We start from the raw sequence: 26133 nt of genomic DNA, 5'->3' as shown, positions 1-26133 counted from the left end.
ACTGCAGAAATATGTTAAATAAAGGGGGATTAATGTATGATTCTATAATTTTCCATTAAACTAATAATTCAACCATTCTCTAGATATATGGAGAATTTGATGGTTAAGCTGAATTTTAAAGCATTAGTAAGAGTTAATCAGATTTTTATAAAGTGTATGTAATGGAACAGTGTTTTGTTTATATTAATATGTATATGAGGTGAAGGAAGGAGAAACTGTTTTGTGGGTAGTGGTTTAACTATAATATTCTGGGTAAATCTACCTTATTAAATAGACTTGTTTTTCTACCTATATTCACTCCTCAAGTGACCCCATCCTGCCTCATGATTTAAATACCATCTACTACTTTTTTTCAGTGGGTTTCCCACTAGAACACAGGTGTCATGAAAAGCACCACTAATCCTAAAAAAAAATGGTAAAGGAAAAAAATCGTATCAATATTGTCATCATTGGACACATAGATTTGGAAAAGTCTACAACTACTAGTCATCGCATCTACAAATTATGGTGGGATAGACAAAAGAACAATGGAAAAGTTTGAGAAGGAGGCCACCGAGATGGGAAAGGGCTCCTCAAGTATGCCTGGGTATTGGATAAACCAAAAGCTGATTATGAACATGGTGTCACCATTGATATCACTCTGTAGAATTTCAAGACCAGCAAGCATCCTGTGACTATCACTGTTGTCTCAGGACACAATAACTTTATCAAAAGGAGGATTATAGTACACGTCAGGCTGACTGTGCCATCCTGAATTGTTCCTGCTGGTGTTGGTGAATTTGAAGCAGGTTCTCCAAGAAAGGGCAGATCCGTGAGTATGCCCTTCTGGCTTACACCCTGGGTGTAAAACAACTTATTGTTGGTGTTAACAAAACGGATTCCATTAAGCCACCCTACAGCCAGAAGAGATATGAGGAAATTGTTAAGGAAGTAGCACCTACAACAAGAAAATCGGCTACAACCCTGACACAGTAGCATTTGTGCCATTCTCTGGTTGCAATGGTGACAACATGCTGGAGCCAAGTGCAAACACACCTTGGTTCAAGGGATGGAAAGTTAACTGTGAAGACTGCAATGCCAATGGAACCACACTGCTTGAACCTGGATTGCATTCTGCCACCAACTCATCCATCTGACAAGCCCTCGTGTCTGAGGATGCAAGCCTCCAGGGTGCCTACAAAATTGGTGGTATTGGTACTGTCCCTGAGGGCCGGGTGTAGACTAGTGTTCTTAAACCTGACATGGCGGTCACCTTTGCTCCAGGCAATGTTACAACTGTAGTACAGTGTGTTGAAATGTACCATGAAGCTCTGAGTGAGGCTCTTCCTGGGGACAATGTTGGCTTCAATGTCAAGAACGTATCTGTCAAAGATGTTGGCCAGGGTGATGTGGCTGGTAACAGCAAAAATGACCCACTAGTGGAAGCAGCTGGCTTCACGACTCAGGGGATTATCCTGAACCATCCAGGCCAAATCAGTGCTGGATATGCACCTGTGCTGGACGGTCACACAGCTCACATTGCCTGCAGGTTCACTGAGTGGAAGGAGAAGACTGATCGTCATTCTGGGAAAACACTGGAAGATGGCCCCAAGTTCTTGAAATCTGGTGATGCTGCCATCATTAATGTGGTTCACGGCAAGCCTATGTGTGTTGAGAGCTTCTGTGACTATCCTCCCCCAGGCCATTTTGCTGTTCGTGACATGAGACAGACGACTGGTGTGGGTGTCATCAAAGCAGTAGACGAGAAGGTAGCTGGAGCTGGTAGGGACACCAAGTCCTCCCAGAAAGCTCAGAAGGCTAAATGAATATCATCCCCAGTACCAGCCACCCCAGTCTTTATTTTTTAAGTTTATTTATTTATTTAGAGCATAAATGTGCAGGGGAGGGGCAGAGAGAGAGACAGAGAGAGAGAGAGAGAGAGAGAGAGAGAGAGAGAGACTGAGAATCCCAAGCAGGTTCCTTGCTGTCAGCACAGACCCTGATGCGGGCTCAATCTCAGGAATCCGTGCGGTCATGACCTGAGCTGAAATTAAGAGTTGGATGCTTGACTGAACCACCCAGGTGCTCCCTGCCACCCCAGTCTTAATTAGTGGCGGAAGAATAGTCTCAGAACAGTTTGTGTCAATTGGCCATTTAAGTTTAATAGTAAAAGACTGGATGGTGTTAGCAATGCATCATAAAACCTTCAGAAGGAAAGAAGAATGTTTTGTGGACCATGTGTTTTGTGTGTGTGTCATTTTTAGGTTATTGGTTTTTAAAATCAGTACTTTTTAATGGAAAAAAAAACTTGTTGAAAAATCTGTCACAGCATTTAATACCTATTAAAACAAATCTTAATGAGAAAATAATTAATAAACACATAAATACATCACCCTATATCTTAAGCCTATATTTCTTCCGTGATCTTCAGACTTGAGGATACCTAACTGCTTACTCGACATCCCCATTCAAAAGTCTATTAGGAAGTTTTCATACAGTAGTTCCCAAAAGAGCTGTGGTTCCCTTCCAAGCCCTTAATTACTGCAAATTCCCCACCTAGTTACTGAGATAAACACCTTAGAGTCAGCCTACCTTCTTTTCTCATTCAACCCAGGTATCCTAACTATGTCTTGGCAAGGAATATCACTTGATTTTTATCATCATTGGTGCAACTGTTATCTTCCAAGCCTCCTGGATATCCTATCACATCCCAATAGGTTTCTCTGTGTCTATTCTTCTCCTTTCCAATCTTTTCTCATTAACAGCCAGGTAGATCCTATTAAAGAAGGGATTCCGTGCATTTCTTTCTTCTCAGATCATCTAGAGTAGAAACCACAGTTCTTACTGCAACCACAAGTCCCTCTGTAATCTGGCCATTTGTTATTTCTCTGCTGTGATCACCAACTCCTCACTTTTGTCTCACTCAGCTCTAGTCATATGACCCTCACTTTTCCTCAAACACAGCAGTCACACTCATACCACAGGATCTTTGCACTTGTTATTCTCTCTACTGGGAATATTCGGCCCCAGATATTCATAAAGCTCACTCTCTTGCTTCCTTCAAGTCACAACTCAAAAGTTACATTGTCAGTAAGATTTCACTAATATCTTGCCTAAAATATATTGCACATGTGTATCTTAGTTTTACTTTTTGGGTTATTTTTGGGTTTTTTTTGTTTTTTTGTTGTTGTTTTTTTTTTTTTAGTTGTTATTGATGTGTTGTTACCATGCACTAGAATGTAAGATCCACAGGGACAGTGTTCCTTACCATTAACATTCGGTTCTCACGAGTTGATACAAACCGGTTCCAACACACCATTCCTCATGGGTATCTGTAATGCTAATGGGAGAAAACTTCTCCTGCCCAAAGTCACTTTCTCATCATTGGAAATTCCATTATTCGCAATGCCTTAGAATGAACATAGGTTTTCCATCTCTCTCTAAATGCTGACCTCTTGGGAAAAGAAACACATCAAGTTACATGAATTATTAATACATTAGCATAAGATTATTAACTGCGTATTTTGCTTCTATGTTAATTTTTTTCTTAAATCGCTAAAAAATGGGGTTTTGCAGGGGCCCTGGGTGGCTCAGTCAGTAAAGCGGCCGACTTCGACTCATGTTATGCTCTCACGGTTTGTATGTTCGAGACCTGCGTCAAACTCTGTGCTGACAGCTCGGAGCCTGGAGCCTGCTTCAGATTTTGTGTCTCCCTCTCTCTCTGCCCCTCCCCCACTCTTAGTCTGTCTCTTTCTCTCAAAACTGAATGAACGTTAGAAAAAATTTAATGGGGTTTTGCAGATGAGGAGAAGACAAGGATAATTTTGAAAAATGTATCAATACCTGGGTGAAAGAGACTGGACTGCCATAGGAATAAGGAAACCAGGGCATATAGTAATGGATAAAGAAAGAGTATGGTTGACATGCTGTGTATGGCATTTGACCTCTGTGAGTCTAAAACAGCTAGGAAATTAAGATAGTCAGGGCCTGAAGTGATAAAGAAAAACTTGCTTTGTTCCCGGGGTAAAAATCCTAACTAAAATACAGGCATTCAGTTCATGAAGTTTAAGTTGTGTATTAGTAAACTGGAATCAGACTTACCTCATAGGTTTTTGTACTGAAAATGTATTAACAATCTGAATTAAATATTTTAAACTCGTGCAGTAACAGGTACAGGCAAGTAGTAAAGGCCAACAGTTACTACGTGGTACCAGCTATCCGGGTACCTTGAGAAGTCAGCTATTCATTGATGATATATGTCAATACATTTAATTACCATCATCAAAGTTACCAGATTACATACAGTTTCTATTTTTAAGCAGAAAGTAATATGGATGCCCCACAATGTGGCAATTTGGTATTACATGATCGGGAAAGGAATCCCCTTCCATAAAATCACTAAACATTGGTGTAAAATAATTAATGTCTTACACAAATGTAGAAATATCGTCTTGGAAGAAGGAGAGTGTTTTATTTTTCTATGACTCTTTGAAACTAGATGCCAGAAAAAGTCAATGTGTGATGGATACAAATGATTTCCTTTCCATTTAGTAAATACGTCACCCTTAGTCTAAAATGGCATACAAAACAGATGGACAAAAACTACCACAGATGACAAATACAGTTCAAGAAATAATTTTTAAATGGGAGTACATATATTTCTTTTATGTTCTTTTTAGCTCTAGCAATTGACCATAGCAATAAAAGCGAAGTTCTTCTTCTCTGAACCTCTAGTCTGCTGTTTGAAAAAATAAATAAATAAATCAGTGGACCTTGTGAATTTCACATTATATGCAAATTTCACATTTTATGGCAAAGAAAAACAAGAAATCAATAATACTTGATGTAAAGAAGTCAAAAACAGCCCAAAGGAAGCAAAAAGGAGAAAGGCAAGTGATGGCAGAGATTGATCCAAATGAGTGGGCAATTATTAAGGAGTCTTGCTTGAGCAAGACAGAATCAGCATTGTAGGGGCATTAGTTGAACTAAGGAGTCAGGACTGATTAAGAACAGCTGGCAGAGGGAGGGGCTGAGTACAACATAATCACCCTATGTGAATTCAATATAATTGACTCAGATTATCCCAGTAGCCTCAACTTCATTCTAGCTCCACAAAGCAGCTATTTCTTTTAGAAATAGAATTAACTCTTTCTGTCATTAATTTCTTTGATGTACTACAGAATTATCTTGCAGTAGCTCACAGATGCGTCTTTGCCAGAAAATGTCCAGATTCATTATGAAATACTAGAGCTGGAAATAGTGCAATTCAAAACAACTTGAAAAAAAATTTGAAATATTTCACCCCCTTTTCTCCCCAAATTGCCAGAAATTCAAAAGTATACATTTGAGAAATTCCATTACCATTTTCATATTTATAATACATTTTGTTTCCAAGAACTGTAAATCATTTTTCAGTGAAAATTTCACATTCCTTTCCAAACTCCAGAGTGAATAAGTAACTTTTTCTTTTTTTTTTTTTGGTGATGTACTTAAGGCATCACTGATACCTAGAAAAATCTAAATTTAACTTGTGAGGATTATTCAGCTTAGTACCTTGGCAGAGCACACATACATATACATTTGCTCTCAAAAAGAGAAATGAACAGTGTGAATACCCACAGGGAATTTCTAAAGGGTCCATGCCAGTTAGAACATGTTAGCAAACCAATAAGTAATAATTAGAAATTAAAGAATGCTTGAAAAAAGTAAAGCAAATCTATATTTAAAATACAGCAGAAAAGAAAGCCCACACCAAACAACTACCTTCAGCATAGAAAAATGTATTCACAATTGAATAATGAATCATTATTAAAAATTGTAATATAAAAAATCTTCACGTGCTTCAGAATAAGAAAAATTGATGGCAGACTCTTTTCATTTAACATATTTATTTCAAATTTAGATTCACCTGTTATAAAAAGTATTTTGTCTCTGCTTTGATCATTAGAAATATTGTAGAACAAGGTAATAAAAACATGCTGTATGACTTGAGCAAAAACTAGATATTACCACGTTCCTCTAATGAACTAATTACTGCAGTTGAAACATTTCGGTTGCCATACTCCCCTAAGAAATTCCTGCTCGTGTCATAGGATTTATAACTTCCAATCTGAGTACATAACACAAGTCTTCACATGCACTCATATTCTGTTGGCATGCTCCAGCACCTTGTACAATATTTGTGTACTTTGGCTCCTATTTTTTTCTCGGCACATACAGAAACAAGCCCTATTGGGTCATAGGTAAACAGGATTTAAGGGCACCTGGGGGGGCTCAGTCAGTTAAGAGTCCCACTTCGGCTCAGGTCATGATCTCAAGGTATGTGAGCTCAAGCCCCACATCCGGATCTGTGCAAACAGCTTCAGATTCTGTGTCTCCCTCTCTCTCTGCACCCCCCCAAAACAAATAAAACATTAAATATTTTTCTAAAAAATAGTATTCAACATGTGGCAAACTAAGGGTATTTTAGAGAAATGCTTCTCAAACTTGACTAAGAATTCAAATAGCCTGGAGCTTTATTAAAATGCCAACTATGATTTAGGAGTCCAAGGTGGACTTAATTAGCTGCATGTCTAAGCTGTGCGCAGGTACGTCATGTTGATGCTGTTACTCCACGGCATAGTCTGTACAGCAAGGCTTTAGAATTTAGTTGCTGTTGACCTTATCGCTAAAACTGTTTCGCTTAAAGCATGAAATGCACATTGTCTTCACTTTAAGGCAATCCTCTAAAAAAAATTTAAAGACGACGCTCTGATGTCTATGTCAGAAGCAGAGTTAATATGTATACAGAGAGAAGAGATTTGTGGCCAAAATCTTTGCTTCTCTGCCATTCTACTTGTAGATAGTTTATTGCTATTCTTCCTTGAAGCTAGAGAACACTCTTAACAAGAGTGAGCCCATAACAGAAAGTGACATTAATGAAGTTAAGCATGAAGCCTCCACATTACAGACTATTAGCTTGGTCTTTTGATGTCAGTCTCTATCACCTTCTCAGTGTATCTGTGGTAAACAAGATTTGGTTCTAAACGTCAGATGTCATTGCATACTATAAGGCCAACATGGGCATTTTAGCATCAAATTTCAGATTTAGATGTACAAAATATTTTTTAAACTAAATCTACTGATTTTTTGGTTCAGGTTGGCACATGCATTCCTGAGACCCATTACATGTATTATACCTGTGCACTCTGAAAAGTCATATGCAGTTGATTAACTTATACAGTTGTAAAAAATTCATGGTATGAACAAACTGTGCTGGTAATCAATGGTTTAGTATATTTTGCATCCTATCCATGGTCACATATAAAATATTGGTGACTGCATATTTCCTGCAGTAGTATTTCCCTACAGTGGCATTTGCTAATGGATAAGATAATGTACTATCCTCACTGACAGGATCAACAATACATTAAAATGGCTGCAGATACTAAGGAAAACCAGGAAGTATTATATATATATATATATATATACACATATATAAATATATATATGTGTGTGTATATATATATATATATATATACACATATATAAATATATATATGTGTGTGTATATATATATTCAGAAAAATATGGATTATGGAGTAGTGCAGAAAGCAAATTATATGAACTCACATACTGATTGTAATTGCTAGCCCTTCAACAATTCAACCATCATCTTCATGTTTATAACAAAGGCATACTTCCATGTAAATAAGTCTTCTTTCTCCCCTGTCCTCGATTTACCTTTTACTTTGCATCTGAAGCCCTAAGGAAAGCAACATCATTAGATGTGCTAAGATTTTTTTTCACATGGAACAGAAGAGTGCCATTGTAACAAAATGGAAGAATACACAATGCCAACTGTGATCCAGATCATGATCACTTTAAATTAAATGATCTCTGAAAACCAAAGGCAGGGTCTAGAGAAGTCAAAGTGATTGTTTTAAAGGCTTCATTTACATATCACCAAGAAAAGAGAGATGATCTCTCTAGCTGCTTGCTAAGACTGAACAAATCTCTGACCTTACATAACAGACCTGAGGCACTAACAGTAAATGTTCCAGCTGGAAAGACAGTGGAGGTATGTGCAAGAATATAATAAATATAATAAAAACTTGAAAATGCTGTTTATCAGGCAGAAAAGATGGAGAAAATTATTGATTATTGTAAATAATGCAACAGAAAATAGTATAATATGAATCAAGGAATTAAATCAAAATTTAAAAAGAACAGTTTAAAGCATATTCCTAAGGATAGCAAAAAAAGAGAAAGTTCTGTTTTTTTTAAACTCATATCATCAGAAATTTATACACACAAATCATATATAGCCATTATGTAAGTATATATTTGTATGTATGCTATTTTAAATGTATGGAATGATACAAACAATTTAGAGTCTAGTACCTCTAGGATAGCTCAATTCAAAGAATAGAAGCAGCAGTATAATGGTAAAAGAATTAGTCAAACTTTATACTATGCTCCTAAAAACAGATTTATTTTCACCACAAGCTACAACCTGCTTTGAATTTTGACATTGTCTATATCCCTGCCATAAAAATTGGTCAAGATGTTCCAGACAGGTAGGCACTTTCATGGTAGAAAAAGCACCCGAGACTTAATATTTAATATTGTCCCATCAACCTAAACTTTTTTTTCACAAGATAAAAATATTAGCCTTAGGTCCAGCAAGGAACAATACAAAGCCTAGTGTTTATTTAAAATGGAAGTTCATTTTAATGTTGAATTAACAATATTTTTTGCTGAGTTGAGTCGAATGTGGAGAATCTCTTTGTGCTGCATGCTCCTTAATTTTAATTGCCCAATTAGCTGGGGCTGCCTTGTTCATGCTGAACAGGAGCAAGCTGGACCATTCTAGCAAGCAGAACAAAGGTTAGGTCTGGCAGTTTACTCATGTGTAACTAGAAAGCAAATGACCCTGCATTCTTCATAAGCAATATCATAAGAGAACCGATATCTAAGAGTCTAAAAGTAATGAATATAAAAGATTGATTGTAGGATTGCATTACTACTTTACTCATTAGTTTGCATTATTTTCTCAAAGAAAATTATAAAATAATACATTTCATCACCATAGCCCACCTTGATTAAAAAAGAAGAAGCTGCTTTTTTAAAGAAAGATTTGTGAAAATTACTACCACCTTGGAAAATAGGGCCGACCAAAAGTATTTGACTATTTTTGCCAACATAAGAAGAAATCTTAATCAAACAGTTGGATATAAGCACTTTGGGTAAAATAAATAAATAAGAACAACTCCATTTATAAGATGCTGACTTTTAAATTTTGCGATTTCTATTATTATTGTTCATAAATTTTATTATAGTGAAACAAAATTAATTCATAATCATGTGATTTCTTAGCAAATTTATGTATTCACATATACATTTTCCTGGTAATTAAAAAATATAGCAAGTATTTATTATTTAAGGAGTGATGGGGGCACTGGGTAAGCAACCAACTCTTGACTTTGGTTCAGGTCATGATCTCACAGGTTGCTGGTATAAAAAGCCCCTTGCTTCAGGCTCTGTACTGACGGCACAAAGGCTGCTTGGGATCCTCTCTATCCCTCTCTCTCTGCCCTTTTCCTGCTTGCTCTCCTGTGCTCTCTCTGTCTCTTCAAATAAATACATACACATTCAAAGAAAGAAATGATGGCGAATGTTCAAATGATGCAGTTTCAAATATGAACATAATAGAGTAGATTTTTATCATGGTTAAAAATAAATCATAAAGTATTGAATTATAATACCTTATTTAATGAATCAATATCAAAGTTTTGCAAAGAAAACAACAATAAAATACAAACTTCACAAAGGATTCAATAAAAATTACAAATATCAGGAATATGTTATCAAAAATCAAGGGGGAAAAAAACAGCCACTAAAAACAAAACAACAAAACAAAACAAACAAAAAACAAAACAAACAAAAACTTGAGACAAGAAAACAAAAAACAAAACAAACAAAAAAAACTGAGATAGCCCAGGCATTGAAATTAACAGATATTAGCTATAATAAGTTTGTTTAATGACTCAAAAGAAAATGTGATCTTAATGATTTAGCATACAAGGAATCTAAAAAAAAGAATAAAAACTATAGAAGAATAAAACAGAAATCTTAGATCTTAAAAGTATACAATATGAAATGATAAAATCACTGCATGGACTTAACAGCAGAATGAGGATGATAGAAAAAAAGTTTAGTGATCTCAAAGAGACAATCATAGAAATGATCCAGTCTCAGGGGCGCCTGGGTGGCGCAGTCGGTTAAGCGTCCGACTTCAGCCAGGTCACGATCTCGCGGTCCGTGAGTTCGAGCCCCGCGTCGGGCTCTGGGCTGATGGCTCAGAGCCTGGAGCCTGTTTCCGATTCTGTGTCTCCCTCTCTCTCTGCCCCTCCCCTGTTCCTGCTCTGTCTCTCTCTGTCCCAAAATAAATAAATAAACGTTGAAAAAAAAAATTTAAAAAAAAAAAAAGAAATGATCCAGTCTCAAGAACGAAGAGGAAACAATTAAAAATAAGAGAACAGAAGGGTACCTCCTTGGCTCAGTTGGTAAAGCACGGGACTATTGTTCTTGGGGCCATAAGTTCCAGCCCTACTTTGGGCACAGAATTTACTTTAAAAAAAAAAAAAAGGATCTCAAGGACAAAGAGTCTAACACATGTGTGTTTTGGAAAGTATCAAACGAGGAGAGAGAGATAAGGTAGCAGAAAAAAATATTTGATGAGTTAATGATTAGAATTTTTCTAACAGTTTTGAAAAAAGCAACCACTTACATAGATCCAAAAAGCTCATGGGGTGGCTGGGTGGCTCAGTCTGTTGAGCATCTGACTCTTGATTTCAGCTCAAGTCACGATCCCAAGGTTGTGGGATTGATCCCCACACAGAGTGTGGACCCTGCTTGATTCTCTCTCTCTCTCTCTCTCTCTCTCTCTCTCTCTCTCTGTCTCTCTCTCTCTCTCTCTTTCCATTTGCCCCTCTCCCCAGCTTATGCTCTCCCTCTCTGTCTAAAATGAAAAAAAAAGAAAAAGAAAACTCAATGAAACTAAAGCAGATTAAATACAAAACAAAGTACATTAAGTAACATCATAGTTAAAATATTGAAAATAAAATATAAAGAGAAAACCTTGACTATTTCCAGAGAAAATAACATAATATATACAGAGGAACAATAATACAAATTAAGACCAACTTTTTGTCAGAACCAATAAACGTCAGACAAATAATGGAATTTAAATGTTGAAAAGCAAAAGTCTCCTCAGAAATCTATATGCTGTATAAGTATACATGAAAAGAAAGGAAAATATTTTTAGGTAAGCAAAAGAGAGAATTTATTGCCAGAAACCTACCTTATCAGAGATACTCCAGACCTCAGTCTAAAGGAAATGACACCAAATGAAACTCTGATATACTTAAGGAAGAGATTTTAAAAATGGAAATGTGGATAAATATTAAGGATTATTTTTGTTCCTTTTATAATTTTCTTACATGGCAAGATTTAAAGCAAAAATATCATTGTATGGTGGCTATTCTATGTCTGAGAAGGTTTCAACATCAGTGATGTGATATATAAAGTCTCAAAATGGGCATTGGTATAATACTAAATCTTTTTAGATTGCTAAACTAATGTTTCCTGTTTTAGTTTCTGGAGCAATCCCTAAAAAGTCTTGAAATGTTGGTAAAATTCTGTAGCCAGGTTATTTGGCCACACTGTTTATTATCATCATGCATTTTTATATTAACAGAGTCTTCAAGGTTATATAATATGTGTTTATTTCTATTAATTTAAAGATAGGTAATTGATTGGTAGATAACTGAAGATGATAGATAGATGGATACTATCACACAATGGTGGTAGACTGGTTAAGAACTTGAACTATAGAGGAAGACAGCCTGAGTTCAAATCCATCACTTCCATTTACTCTTTATACGAACTTGGACACATTACCTAAACTCTCCTTTCCTGAGTTTCCTCATCTACAAAATGAAGCCAATAAAAATACTTCTTTTACACTTTTTTAAAAAAAGCTATACATATTAATCCATGTCAATTTCTTATGCCAGTGCCTGGCATGTGATAAGCATTCAGTAAATATCAAAGGTTTGGGTTTTTTTTGTTTTTTTTTTCAAGCCACATTAAAGAACATCACTGTTTGGCCTTAAATTCACGGCTTGCTTATTTGGTCTTGATTTTGGAGAAATATCATGTCAAACATTTTTAAACATTATAAACTTCTGAGTCCAACAAATCCCAGAGTCACTGAAGCTTTTCCACGTGACTATGGAGGCAGCAGAGAACCTGAGCCTTCCAGACCTGCTTCAACTGTAGCAGCTCATACACTGTACAAAGGGATTCAGGCATGGTCATGGCATTAGAATTGTTAGCTATAGATTAGTTATTAGTTACAGATAGTTCTAGAAACTCTCTCATCGAAGTAACATTCCTTACATAAACAGAAAACTGTGAAAAAATACTCAGATATTTTAAGAAACCGTCCCATTTATTATTTTTGACAAAGATGTGTGTTAGAGAGAGTGGATACCCACATAAAGAAGAACATTTTACCTATAGGGCTATAGTGAAAATGTCTCCATTAGGTTTTGCAATATTCATGAGTTCTATATACACTTCTGAAGACTAAAACTGAAAGCAAAAATAAATAAATAAATAAAAATAAAAAGGTAGGGAAAATGCAAACACATGATATTAAAAGCCAAGAAAAATACGCTTTTTCTAAAGTTGAATTTAATTATGACAAATGACACCTATTAAATCACAGTAGATACTTAGCATAAATTTGTTTAATGACTAAGTGAATACTGTTTTTACTACTTCACTTTGAAAGTTAAAGTAGAAGTAAGGAAGAGCTCAAATTAATTAAGCTTTATACATTTAAATGCACTGCAGTAGGACATAAAGACACTGGGGCATTTCTTGCACTCCCCGCACCAAATCCAAGAAGTATCAGGGTAAGAAAAGCTCATGCAAAATCTATGAATATATAAATGATTTGGAAGCTTGAAGTGTAAAAGAAAAATACGATAAGAAAAGGCAAGGTGGCAAATGAAAAGGAGATTGCAGAAGACGTTAAGACAAATAATAAGACATTTTTCAAGCATGGAAGGAACAAAAGGTCAGTGACAGAGAGAGTGGAGTTTCTTACAGATGGTCAGAGCAATTTACGGACTGAAAAGACAGGCATTGCTAAAACAAAAATCAAATGAGTTCATTGTCTTCCTATTCTCTCAGAGGGCTTGGGGAACAGAATCAGAAATAGACATAAATCTCAGGGGAATAAGAAAAAAAAATACCACAGAAGGACTGTTCTGTGCTGAAACAAGTGCCTAAAAATAAGATCGGTTATTTTTTTTAAAACAAGAACTTAAAATCGCTTATATCTTTAACAAATTTATTATAGTTTTTAAGTGGAAACCTATAAGGAATTTTTGAGGCAAAAGTGCCGCAGAATCCTAGCAGTCCCTCTCCCAATTTGTGAGGTAACTGACTACAAATTGGGACAGACATGAGTCAAATAGGATCTCCACTTGGGATCCATTTCCTAGTAAAACAAACAACATTTGGAACCAGTTTCTGTAGGAATTCCAAAATCTGCATCAACCACAATGAAGGGTAAGTCACAGGCGATGGGGCTTTTCCCTATGATTACCATCATGGCCATACAGCAAGACGTGGCACCAGAAAAACAGTTTGCCTCAATAGAAAAGCCTAAAAAAAAAGAGCCTAGACTAAATAGAAAATTCCATTTAATATATATGTGTGTGTGCGTGTGTGTGTGTGTGTGTGTGTGTGTTTATATCTGTGTGTGCATGTGTGCATGTAGCTCGCATCAGCACTTTCAGTTTTACCTAAAAAAAAATGATGCTAACATAAGTGTATCTTGTTAGATTAGGACCCTAGTTCCCATTGCTCAGCCTTCTAGATCACTAACCTGACCACTGAAACGTCCAACAGGTCTCCAATGTTAAATACTGAGAAGTGGCTGTATAGCACATTCGGGTAGCATGAGAGCCAAAAAGGATTTCACTAATGTTATTTTGGAAACAAGTAATGTAAAATAAGTAAGGATGAGGGGAGATCAGCCTTGTAAGAGGCCTAGGAAGAATATAACCAAAAGATGTAGAAGAATAGACTGTCCCAATTGTAGAAAAAGACATACTTTGGGGTGGGGGGTGGGTATGTATGGCAGGAAATAGAATACTTTAGGCACTGTTAAACACTATCTGATTTGTGCTTTGAGTGTGATGAATATAACCATGAAGGACAGCACCACAATATTCTCCTCCCAGAGTCCCTGTATCTGTGGGACCCATATGCAGATAACGTGATTGGCAATTTTACGGGTCAACTTGACTTGGCCTGGGTGCCCAGATATTTTGTCAAGCATTATTCGGCATGTTTCTGTAAAAGTTTTTTTTTTTTAAATAAAATTAGCATTTAAATCAGTGGACTCGAGTGAAGAGATTACCCTCCACCGTGTGGGTGGACTTATATGGAACAAAGACTGACCTCCCCTGAGCAAGAAGGAATTCTGCCAGCAGACTGTCTTTGGACTTGAACTGCTACTCTTTTGTGAGTCTCTAGCCTGTCAACCTACCCCATCTGATTTTGGAATTGCCAAACTTCTACTATCACATGAGCTAATTCCTTAGAATGAATCTCTGGGTGATAGAAAGATGATAGATAGATAGATAGATAGATAGATGAAAGAAAAAGAAAAAAGAAAGAAAGAAAGAAAGAAAGAAAGAGAAAGAAAAAGAAAGAAAGATAAATAGATGCTGATGGTTCTGATACTCTGGAAAACCATCACTAAATAGATGGACAAGGTTAGGTAAACATTGTATATTAGTATAAATTTTAAATCCCTTTGAATAAACCTGGCTTTGTTAACAGTTATGGTCCAAATGTGACTTATGATATTGCTGCCTGTCCAGGTAAGAGGACCCATTAACTTCTTTATCCTGGATCCCATTCCAGTTACTGCTTATCCAGGGAATGAGATTCCCTCCAAAATCATAGGCAGCTTTAATAATCTTTTGAAACACTAACAAAGTAAGATTGTAAGAGAAAGTGTATCCAAGAGAGAAACTACAGTTTATTTCTAAGAGTGATGAGCATTCAAAGGGAGAAACAAAGTGATTGTGCAGAAAGAGAGAACTTATAGTCTAGACCATGAGGATGTAAGAAGCATTAGCCCTTGTGTTTTAGACAGTAAGGTCCAACCCAAAGCAATCATGCAGTTCAATGGTCTTTTTAGTCTTCAACTGATCCATGTTAACCTTTTTCCGCAAAGTTTGAAAGACAGGTGGAGTAAAGGGTTGGGATTCCTCTAGAACATTGGTTCTGAAACAGAAAGGTGTATCTTATTTACTCTGGAAGTTTAACTTAGTAGAGGCTATAGTAAGTCTTAAGTGAGGCCCATGCTTTCATAATAAAAACAAAACAAAACAAAAGAATGTTGCCATCAGATTCTGGTGGTAGGATTTCTTTACAATATAATTTCAGAAAAAGATACTTTATGAAGAAAAAGATTACTAATTTAGGGAACTAATAACAGATTGAAATTTAAAAAAAGAGAATGACACAAGAATGGAAGATATATAAGACACGTATTAATGTCATATTAGAAGTAAAATATGGAAGAGAATAATTCTGAGGTCTTAGCCATTAAAAGAAAAAAAGGAAGGGAAGGAAAGGAATAAGCCATAAGTTATGTCCCTCAATCACAAAGCAGAAAAAAGGTAACCATTAACCATTAAGTCCACAATGGACTATAAATTATGTAAAGAAGAGAAAAATTTTGAGATATACCATGAAATTTGAGCATTTATTTATTATCATATCTAGCATTACTCTCACTAATAAAAGCAGGAAGGATAAATAAACACTAAAAAGTCAAATTATTGATGACTGCATATGGTACAGTATTTTCCTGTTTTTTAACTATGATAAAATAAAATTGTAATTTTAAAATAAAGTTGATCAAAGAAATAAGAATTTAATTACAAATATTCTGAAAATAATTATATTTAATATTTTGCACTTCAAAATGTATAAGTTATGGCCAAAGTTGTATTCATTAGAAAATATTTACTTAAAGGACATTTTAATTTTCAAATAAAATCAAAGTGTAAATAAATTTATCATTTAAACCTAACATAAGAAAAAATAACAAAGAACTTTTAACAATAGGAGGTAAAAGAACCATAAAGATAAACGTAGAGATAATAAACTATATAATTAAAATATACCTACAACGTAGCACAGAGTAACTTTTTTATGAAAATGATCAAAATTATAGTTACAGAAGGAAAACAGAGAAAGTACACAAACATGAAGAGTAAGAAAAATATATTAAAAACTGTAAAACATTACTTTGGCAAATTTATGCTAACAAATTTTAAAATCATAATAAAATATATTATTTTATCTTAAAAATGAATTTAGAAATTTATAATAGAAATACCACAAAACCAGAAACAGATTATTACTCATGAAAGACATCAAAAAGCTATAAAATAAAAAGAAATCCAAATATTCTGGTTCCATAAAGTTTTATATGAGGGCTCTGTTAAATTTTCATAAATATGGTAATTCTCACTTTATGTAAATTAATTCAGAGAAAGCGGAACCTATAAAGTTTCCAATAAATTTTGTAAAGCTACTATGTGCAAAAACAAGGAAAAGAAAACAGACTAATCTCACTCATCCTACAAATATTCTAAGTAAACTACATGCAAATCCAGCCAACAGAGACAAACCATAACCAAAAAGAATTGACTTCAAGTGTTCAATTTTATTTCATAAAATTACATCACTATAATTAATCAGGCTAGTGGGTCAAAGATGGAGGAACCTTATGGTCAACAGACATTCCAAAAATGCATTTGATAAATTTTTAGAAAGTCGTAATTCCTATTTAAAACTACCACCATCAACAAATGGGTAGAAAATAATTTAAGTCATGGTAACAAATCGCATATTACTACTCAAAAAAGAAAAAAAAAAGGTATCAGAAAGGGGAGAAGCAGGGAGGGAGACTCTTCAACTTAGTGTGAACTTCCCTGTAGTGTAAACCCCCACTACCATTGACTGGTAGTAATACCCTTCCAGTCAATTGTCCTTCCTAAAGCAACTTACCTACTAGATGATACCAACGCTTAGAACCATCTCACCTATAAACATTTTCCATTTTCCCTGAACCTCTTTCCAGTTTCTTTTAGTTGAAGATTTTACAATAAATGGACACATAAGTATATAAATAATTGGCTACTATAAAGAGGAAAACTATGGGAAAATATCTGTAGCATATTTGCAAAGTATTAATACTTTTAATTTGTAATAAATAACTGTACATCACAAACAAGGTAACAAAGTAGATACTTGACAATGGCTGATGTACATTTGAACACCTTTTCAAGATAAGCAAGTAGAAACAATGAAAAATAATTTTTACTGAATCAAATCAGTAATGGCTTAAAAGTCATTTAATTCTCAAAACTGGCAGTGAAATAGGCACTCTGAAGCACTCACGATGGTGTGTAAATGAGTATGGCTTTCATAGAAAGCCAGCAGTCTAAAAAAAGAGTATATTTTCACATTGTTATTTATTTATTTATTTATTTAATTTGGCGTAAGGGGCACTTGGGTGGCTCAGTAGGTAAAGCATCGTACTCTTGATTTCAGCCTCAGGTCATGATCTCATGGTTTATGAGTTTGAGCCTGGAGTCGGGTTCTGCACTGACAGTAGAACCTTGGAATTCTCTCTCTCCCTCTGTCTCTGCCCCACCTCCTGCTCACTTTCTCTCTCTCAAAATAAATAAATAAACTTTAAAAAATAACAAAAATAAACTCTTAAAAATTTTTGACTTAGGAAAATATTCACAAATTGTATTCCTCACAGCTATATTTATATATGAGCCCCCATTCGAAATTAAATCTCAATGATGGGCAAAAGGCTAAATTGTGGAAATATAGCCTAACTCTTTCAGCTAGTGTAAAGACAGTAAAAACATAACTGGGGATATGTTTAATGCCCCAGTAAAAAGCTAACGCTAAAATGTTAAGCGAAAAACACATAAACACAAATATATGTATATAAAGTGTAAATATGATAGCTATTTCAAATATACATGCTTACACACATACATTCATGCGTGTTTGCATGCCTACAGAAAGAGAGAGAAATATGACTGAGATGAGGAAATCTATGCTAAAATTCTAACAGTGACTAATTCTGTTTATTTTAATTTGAGGTGATTTTATCTTTGTATTTTACATAGTTTCTCACTGTCTAAAAAACCTTGTAATCTTCTTTATAATCACGAAAATGGTTTAAAGTTGATTTCAGTAAAGTACATAGCCTCTGAGTCAGTAATGACTCCTTTGAGATTTCACCCCAATGAAATATCTTCAAGGAAAATTAAATATATATGCAAAAACATGTTCATTAAAATATTATTTAAAAAATGAAAAATGTAATTAATTTTAAGGGCTTGACCATGGAATTGCCAGCATATTATATGATGAACAAAGATGATTTTTCTAAAGCATACAATGGTCAAAAATTGATTGTGCATAAGAGACTCTTAATGATAGAGGGCAAGCTGAGGGCTGCTGGAGAGGAGTGGGGAGTGGGCTAAATATGTGGTGGATATTAAGGAGGGCACTTGGGATGAGCACTGGGTATTTATTATATGTAAGTGATGATCACTAAAATTCCACTCCTGAAACCAATATTACACTATATGTCAACTAGAATTTAAATAAAAACTTGAAACAAAAAAACAAATGGGTTATGGATATGTAGAGCGTAAATGTAGACCTTGAGGCTTGTCTATCCTAGCTGTAGTGATACCACTTAGACATTTGCAAAAGGCAAGGTTTCCTCCCCATTGTAGCATCTTTCTGGTTCAGACCACTTTCATTTTGTGCTAAAATCTAGAAGAAGCGTTACTAGGAGATATGGAAGGAGTGAAAACCAAATCCTCATCCAAGCTTTACATTCATAGATAAAGCAGGAACTAAAATTACTTACATATTTTATCTCTAACTATATGGTAATCAAATCAAAGAAGCTGCAACAAGTTTGAAAGTGAAAGAAAAATCCTCCAGCCTGTGGAAATACCCAAAATTATGAAAAAGAAGCTTGTAGGAGTGCCACGAAGTCAAGACTGGGACCAGGAGAAGGGAGGTTGACAAGAGTCGTCTTCTTCCTCAGCTGAACTCAGTAGATCTTCCAAATTTCATTATTAGAGTAACCCCCTTTGAAAACCCCCCTCCTTATAAGTTATAATCATTAATTAAATATAAATCCATTGCAGGAAAAAAGTGAAGAATAGAAACATTTTACATTCCTAAAGACATGGGATGAATTTGCAAAATCTTAGCCTCAGTTACTTCATCCCTAGAATGAGACAATAAATACTACTCCTCACAGTCTTTTTTTTTCTGGGGGTGAAAAGTGATGCAGGACACAAAAACTCAACATTGTCTGGCACATAGTAGTTTTCACACAAATATTTTATTACTATTAATCTATTGCACGTATACTGTTATAATCAGAGCCATCTTCTTAGGCATGAAATCTGTGCAGTCACGCAAGGAACCACAGTCAGAAATTTTTCCATGTGTGGTTTAATGCTTTGCTGCTGCAAACTTCAAACTTTTTTTTAAATTTTTTAATGTGTATTCATTTTTGAGAGATGGAGAGAGCCAGAGCATGAGTTGGGGAAGTTCAGAGAGAGAGAGAGAGAGGAAGAGACAGAGAGAGAGAGAGAGAGAGAGAGAGACAGAATCTGAAGCAGGCTCCAGGCTCTGTGCTGTTAGCACAGAGCCCGATGCAGGGCTTCAACCCCCAGACCACGAGATCACGACCTGAGCCGAAGTTGCACACTTAACCGATTGAGCCACCCAGGTGCCCCACAGACTTCAACTTCTGAATAATTTTTAAAGAACGGGCTTTAAGTGTTCATTTGCATTCAGTGTTTACTAATTACAGAGCTGGTGCTGGTCAGAGTAAGGAATCCCTCGACTTTATCAACACAATTTGATTATTTTGACTTGTCACAGTTCTATTTTATGAGCTATCACTCTTACAGAATCCAGGACATGTGATTTGTCTCCAATTAATGAAATCTATGGCTACCGCTATTCACAGAATCTCTTTCAGATATGGAAATATGTCGTCTATATAGGGTGTCTTCTGGATTCAATCTATTTGCAGAGGGGCACAATCTTCACTTAGATCAAAGTGATTTGGAATAATACTGAAGATTTTGTGGCAATTTTAGAATTGCAATTTATTGAATGGAATGATGTATGCTGAAAGTACCTTGTATAGCATACAGCACTATGCTAAAAGTACCTTATTTATCTAATTAGTTAGGACACCAGGAAAGCTTATACGATTTTTTTTTTTACGGTAAAGCAGAACATCTACATATTAGCCATTATGGGAAGTCGTAATTGCACAAGCTTCTGCAGTCAAAAAATTTGGTTCTAATTAATAATCGAATAATTATTCATTCACTTTTGTCACTTTAAAAAATGTCTACCACTGTATGTGTGTCTTGAAAACACACCTTGTTTAAAAGCAGAACTCAGTAAAGGGCAGAACTTCTTCTCTGCCTTGTTTAAGTCGTAAAGGATCAGGATCAGAGTTTTGAATTGTATCTGACAAGAAATTGATAGCAAATACAGAAGAGAGGAGTGTTTAGTTCTGTTAGAAATCCATAGAAAATGATTTTTTAGAGGCTTCTTTCTAGGTCAGCACTTTACAAACAGTTTTTCAAACTTCTCGTTAAAATGTGCTAACATTAAGATATGAAATGGTATTAATCTGAACATCTTTCAAATAGATTCCAAACTCCATAGCTGTGAGTTGATGTCTATATCCCATAATTTGTTTTTTTAATTCCTCAATGCATATAAATTGTAAGCAAGATGTAATGACATTTGGACAAATAACCTGAGTGACAACAATTCTTTTGGCAATTCCCAGTAATGATCAGTTACAGAAATTAAGCAACAGCTGTTCACTAGTGCTATCATGAAAGGTGCTACTTCCTTAAAAGCAGAAGACAATAGATGAATAAAAATAGTGCCACATATCTTCCAGCATTTTTTGGCCAATCTGCTCAGACAAGTAACCGCAATGGTAAGACATTAGTAAGGTGAATATTCAATCCATGCCTTATGGTGGAAAACCGAATGGGCTAACCAATGTGGTAAAATGAGATAGGAGAGCAGCAAAGAAGGCATAGAATGGGCCTATCTTCACACTTTACAACCAATTTAAAATAGACCCTTCTGTTAAATAGGTGATGGGGATTAAGGAGAGGACTTGTGATGAGCACCGGATGTTGTATGCAAGTATGGAATCACTGTATTGTACACCTGAAATGAACATTACACTGTATGTTAACTAACTAGAATTTAAATAAAAGTTTAAAAAATATATCCTTCTGTCTGAAAATTAGTAAATTGGCTTATTTGTTTTTCATATATTTTTGCCTATAAGGGCAAAAAAAACCCCCAAAACACCGAGATACAGGGATTGATTCAATTTTTTTTAGTTAATTTATTTTGAGAGAGAAAGAGAGAGTGTGTGTGTGTATGTGTGTGTATGTGTGTGTGTGTGAGTGTGTGTGTGTGTGTGCATGTGTGTAAGTGGGCAGGAGCAGAGAGAAGGAGGGAGAGGAAGAATCCCAAGCAGGCATTGCATTGTCAGCTCAGAGCCTGACATGGGACTCAAATTCACAAACTGTGAGATCATGACCTGAGCCTAAATCAAGAGCCAGACCCTTAACCAACAGGAGCCCCAGATTAATTTTTTTTTAAGTTTACCATATGGCTGCTCTATTCAAACCACAGTGTAATGCAGTATGGAAGATTAGGATAATGGCTGGGGAAAAAACATGAATATGAAATATCAAAATCTTGAAAGGGTTTAAAAAATAATGTAATATTCCTTCTCTATTTTTTTCTATTTTTTGGAGAGAGAGAGTACAAGCAGGGGAGAGGGACAGAGGGACAGAGAGAATCTTCAGCAGGCTCCATGCTAAGCATGGAGCAGGATGTGGGGCTCAATCCCATGACCCTGGGATCATGATCTGAGCCAAAATCAAGGGCTGGATGCTCAAATGACTGAGCCGCTCAGGCGATTCTGAAGATGAAGATACTGTTTGACTTACATCTCGCTGATTGTTAATATACATAAAAGCTGATGGTTTTGCATATTTATTTTATATCCCATCATCTTACTAAACGGTTTGTATTAATTTAAAAGGCTTTTAATTGAGTTATTGAATATTTTATGTATGCAACCATATTAGCTCTGAGCAAAAACATTATTTTTTATTCAATATTTACACTTTTTTCATATCTTACGCCGTTGTCTACAAGATCTGAGACATGAATAGTCTACTTTCAACAGGTAGAGTAAAGGCTCTCTCTGTCTTATTCCTGGATTGAAAGGTAACTTTTTAAACATTTTGTTAGTGCTGTTGTCTTTCTTGTTTGTTTGGTTTGGTTCTGATTTCATCATGTTCAATTAGTTTCTAGCCATTTCTGTTTTCCTTAGTTTTTGAATCATTAGTGCTTGCTAAAGTATATATCCACTTAAGGGTTCTGTTGATAAATCGTGTGATATTTTCTTCTGAGATATGTTGAATTTTTAGAGGATTCTGGTTAAAAACCTTGCTCAATTTGTGGGCAAAATAAAGTTGAATCCCTGACTTTCAATATATACAAAAAGGTAATCTGGATGATCTACACGTTATCTTTGTTATAGCCATTTTGGAAATAAATTTGGTAGTGTTTCGAGAAATAAAGTATACATGCATGTTACAATTCAGCAATTTGAAACCTAGCTCTGTCCAGGAGAAACTCTTACACAGATAGTAACTATATATACACAAAGTGGTTCATTGTAGGTTGGTCTATGCCAGTTAGGAATTGGAGGGAACTTACTTGTCTGACTCTAGGTGAATGGCTAAATAAAGCACTGTGGTTTCTTAGAAATACACTGTAACAATTAAAAGCAGTGAACAGCATGAATATTCATGGGCTTAAAATTAGTGCTGAGTTTTAATCGTATAGAATACTAAAAGGGATTTATAGCAAAATGCAATGAAAACATGCACATTTAGAACAACACTGTTTACTTTTTCTAACATATGCATCCAAACGGGTCACAAGATATAAAAGGATTATCAGGTGTGTTAGTGATGAGTAGAAATATCTGGTGAGCTAGAGATCAGGCATGGGGAGTGGATCCCTTCTACAAAGTTTGGAAAGAATTTTTATAAAAAATATTTGGGTCTATTTACTTATGTGGTTGTATATTTGGAGGCATTTAGAAAACTGAGATCAATTTTATAGAAACATTTACAGAACAGTACAAAGAACTCTCATTTTTGCAATCTTCTAATATCTGGAATCCTCAATATTCAGTATTTTGCCATATTTGCTCGATTATTCACCAGTCACGATCCCTCATCAACCCTGAGCACTTTCGTATGTATTTCCTAAGGAGATCACTTTCCCAAAGAACCACAATGCAACCATCAATACCTAGAAATTAACATCAATTTAATACTGCCACCTAAGTTACACATTTTGCTGATTGTCCTCACAATGGCCATCATAGAACGAGAATCTAACACAAGATTATTCATTGCATGTAATTGTCACAACTCCCTGGCCTTCTTCACCCAAGATGAGTTTCTCAGGTTTTTTTTTTTTCTTGTCTTTTATAACCTTAACATTTTTTTTAAGAATGCAAATCAGTGGTCTTTTGAATGTCCCTCAATTTGAGTTGTTCTGCTGTTTTCGGATGAGCATCTTCACAATAGGCAAAATGGTAGATATACTACAGAAATGGTGGCTCTGTCCTTCTCCATGCATCATATCAAGAGGCACATTCAGCAATGCCAAACTTATATCACTTAATTTTGAGGTGTGTGCTAGCCTTCTCCACTGCTAAGTGATTATTAGTTGCTTTTCCATTGAGTGGAAGAACTTAGTATTTACACCATCAAGTTATTTGTACGTGATTCATTTACTTATTTGTTCATATCACTAAGTGTTATGGGCAGAATTCTGGCCTCCCCCAAATTTACATGTGGAAGTCCTAACCCTCCAGGATTTAAGAATGTGATTGTATTTGGAGACAGGATCTGTAGAAGTAGATAAATTAAAATAAGGTCAGTATTGTTGGCCTTTAGTCCATTGTGACTGGTTTTTGTATGCGAAGAGGAAATTTGGGCACAGTCCCACCCAGGGAAGAACATGTGAAAACACAGGGAGAAGACGGTCATCCACAAACACACGAGATAAGTGTGAAACAGAGCCTTCCTTCATGGTCCTTGGAAGGAACTCTTTGTGCCAACAGCTTAATCTCAGACTGAAGCCTCCAAAACTGTGAGAAAATAAATTTAGGTTATTTAAGCCACCAAGTCTTCGGTACTTTGTTATGGCAACCCTAGCAAACTGACGTACTAAACGCACATGGTTTCACTTAGAATATGTTGTCTTTATCTTAATCTTCAAATAGCTCGGGTTTGATCAACAGTAGCCTCTTAAAGCCAGTTCCTGTGTTTTTTAGACACCTTCCTTCATTGAATCTTTCCTTAATTTGTGGCACAATAAGATTTTTCGGGCCCTTCTTGTACTTTACTTGACTGGGACCTGAAAGTCCCAGTTCTTTCTAGTGGAGAAAGTTTTTCAGAAACCATAATCTAATCACTGGTTTATTGGAATATTGCTATTCCTGGACCTCTTTGTGGATAGAACCACAAAGGGAATATGTTTATGTGTGTGCATTGCCATTTTCTTCTTCTCTGTCTCTCTGTCTACTCTCTCTCATTCTCTTGTTATACATATGAAAAACTACACACACACACACACACACACACACATATATATATATATATGTGTGTGTGTGCTTGATAGATATTATTTTTATATAAGAAATAGTTTTGATTGGCAGCCTCCAAGATGATCGCCAGTGATCCCATCTTGTCTTTGGTCCTTTTCCCCCCTCTCCTGAATCATTTGCCCTGGAGGAAGCTAGTTTACATGTATCAGAAAGCCCCATGCAGAGACCTACCTGAATGAGGTTGGATCCCGTGGATTGCCTCACCTCCTAATGGAGTGTTCAGATGAGCCCTCAGCCTGGACCATCAGCTTGACTATAACTTCACAAGATACCTTGAACTAGAGGCACCCATCGAAGCCGTAATCAGATTCCTGACCTCCATAAGATAATAAATGCTCATTGTTTAAACCAAAAAGTGTTAGGGCAGTACTCCTATGTAGCAATAGGTAAGCTCACATTATTGATGGTATGGTCACCAGATACCTTTTAATTGCAAATATCGAGTGCATTTTTATTTAATTTGAATGTTCTGCAACATAACATGTAAGAGTTTAAACTTGAATATTACGATAGGTTGAATCTATGCCCTGCTGTTTATTTGCAATGTTATCTTCTCTTCCTGTACCACAATTTGTTAATGTGTTAAGGATAAAAATAACAGTGCCTATCTCATAATTTTTGTAGCTATTAAATGAGATGATACTAGTAAGCTGTTTAATAACAATGTCTGGCATACAGCAATTGCACGATAGATAAATATTCATAAATATTCATTGTAACTGCCACCATTATTACTTCTTGCCTGTTAAGGTTGTCCTCACCTTTTGCTTCTATAACATAATTTCTTGGTTTCATTCCTACCTCTGAGTAGCTACTTATCCTTTGAAATATTCTCCAGGAAGTTTTCCTTGTCCCTTTTAACTTATCACTCAGAAAAAAGAAAAAAAAAAAACAACAAACTAACCATCTATTGACTCACTGTTGATACTTCACAAGCCCTTTAAAATTAATAATTTTATACCTTCAAGCCTACTTGTTTTCCTGTATTTCCTATATTCTCTATCCTCATAAAGAGTTTGCTTATCTACTTGGCAAATCGAAGCATAAAAATGAGTTTTAATTTAGTCCAAGTCAGTTAATCAAATACTTTGATTACCAACTACATATGTAGTTCTAGAATGTTTTTTTTAACGTTTATTTATTTTTGAGACAGAGAGAGACAGAGCATGAACAGGGGAGGGTCAGAGAGAGGGAGACAC

At 35.5% G+C, this 26133-nt stretch overlaps 1 pseudogene; it reads left to right on the top strand.

Moving 5' to 3' along the window:
- Positions 1 to 412: 412 nt before the first annotated feature.
- On the top strand, positions 413 to 1821 carry LOC122497531 (annotated as a pseudogene).
- The last annotated feature ends 24312 nt before the right edge of the window (positions 1822 to 26133 follow it).

The sequence above is a fragment of the Prionailurus bengalensis genome, chromosome A1 (assembly GCF_016509475.1).
Source record: "Prionailurus bengalensis isolate Pbe53 chromosome A1, Fcat_Pben_1.1_paternal_pri, whole genome shotgun sequence".
In the NCBI taxonomy this organism is placed as follows: domain Eukaryota; kingdom Metazoa; phylum Chordata; class Mammalia; order Carnivora; family Felidae; genus Prionailurus; species Prionailurus bengalensis.
Note: the sequence above shows the minus strand (reverse complement) of the source record. Positions and strands in the feature narration are given on the sequence as shown.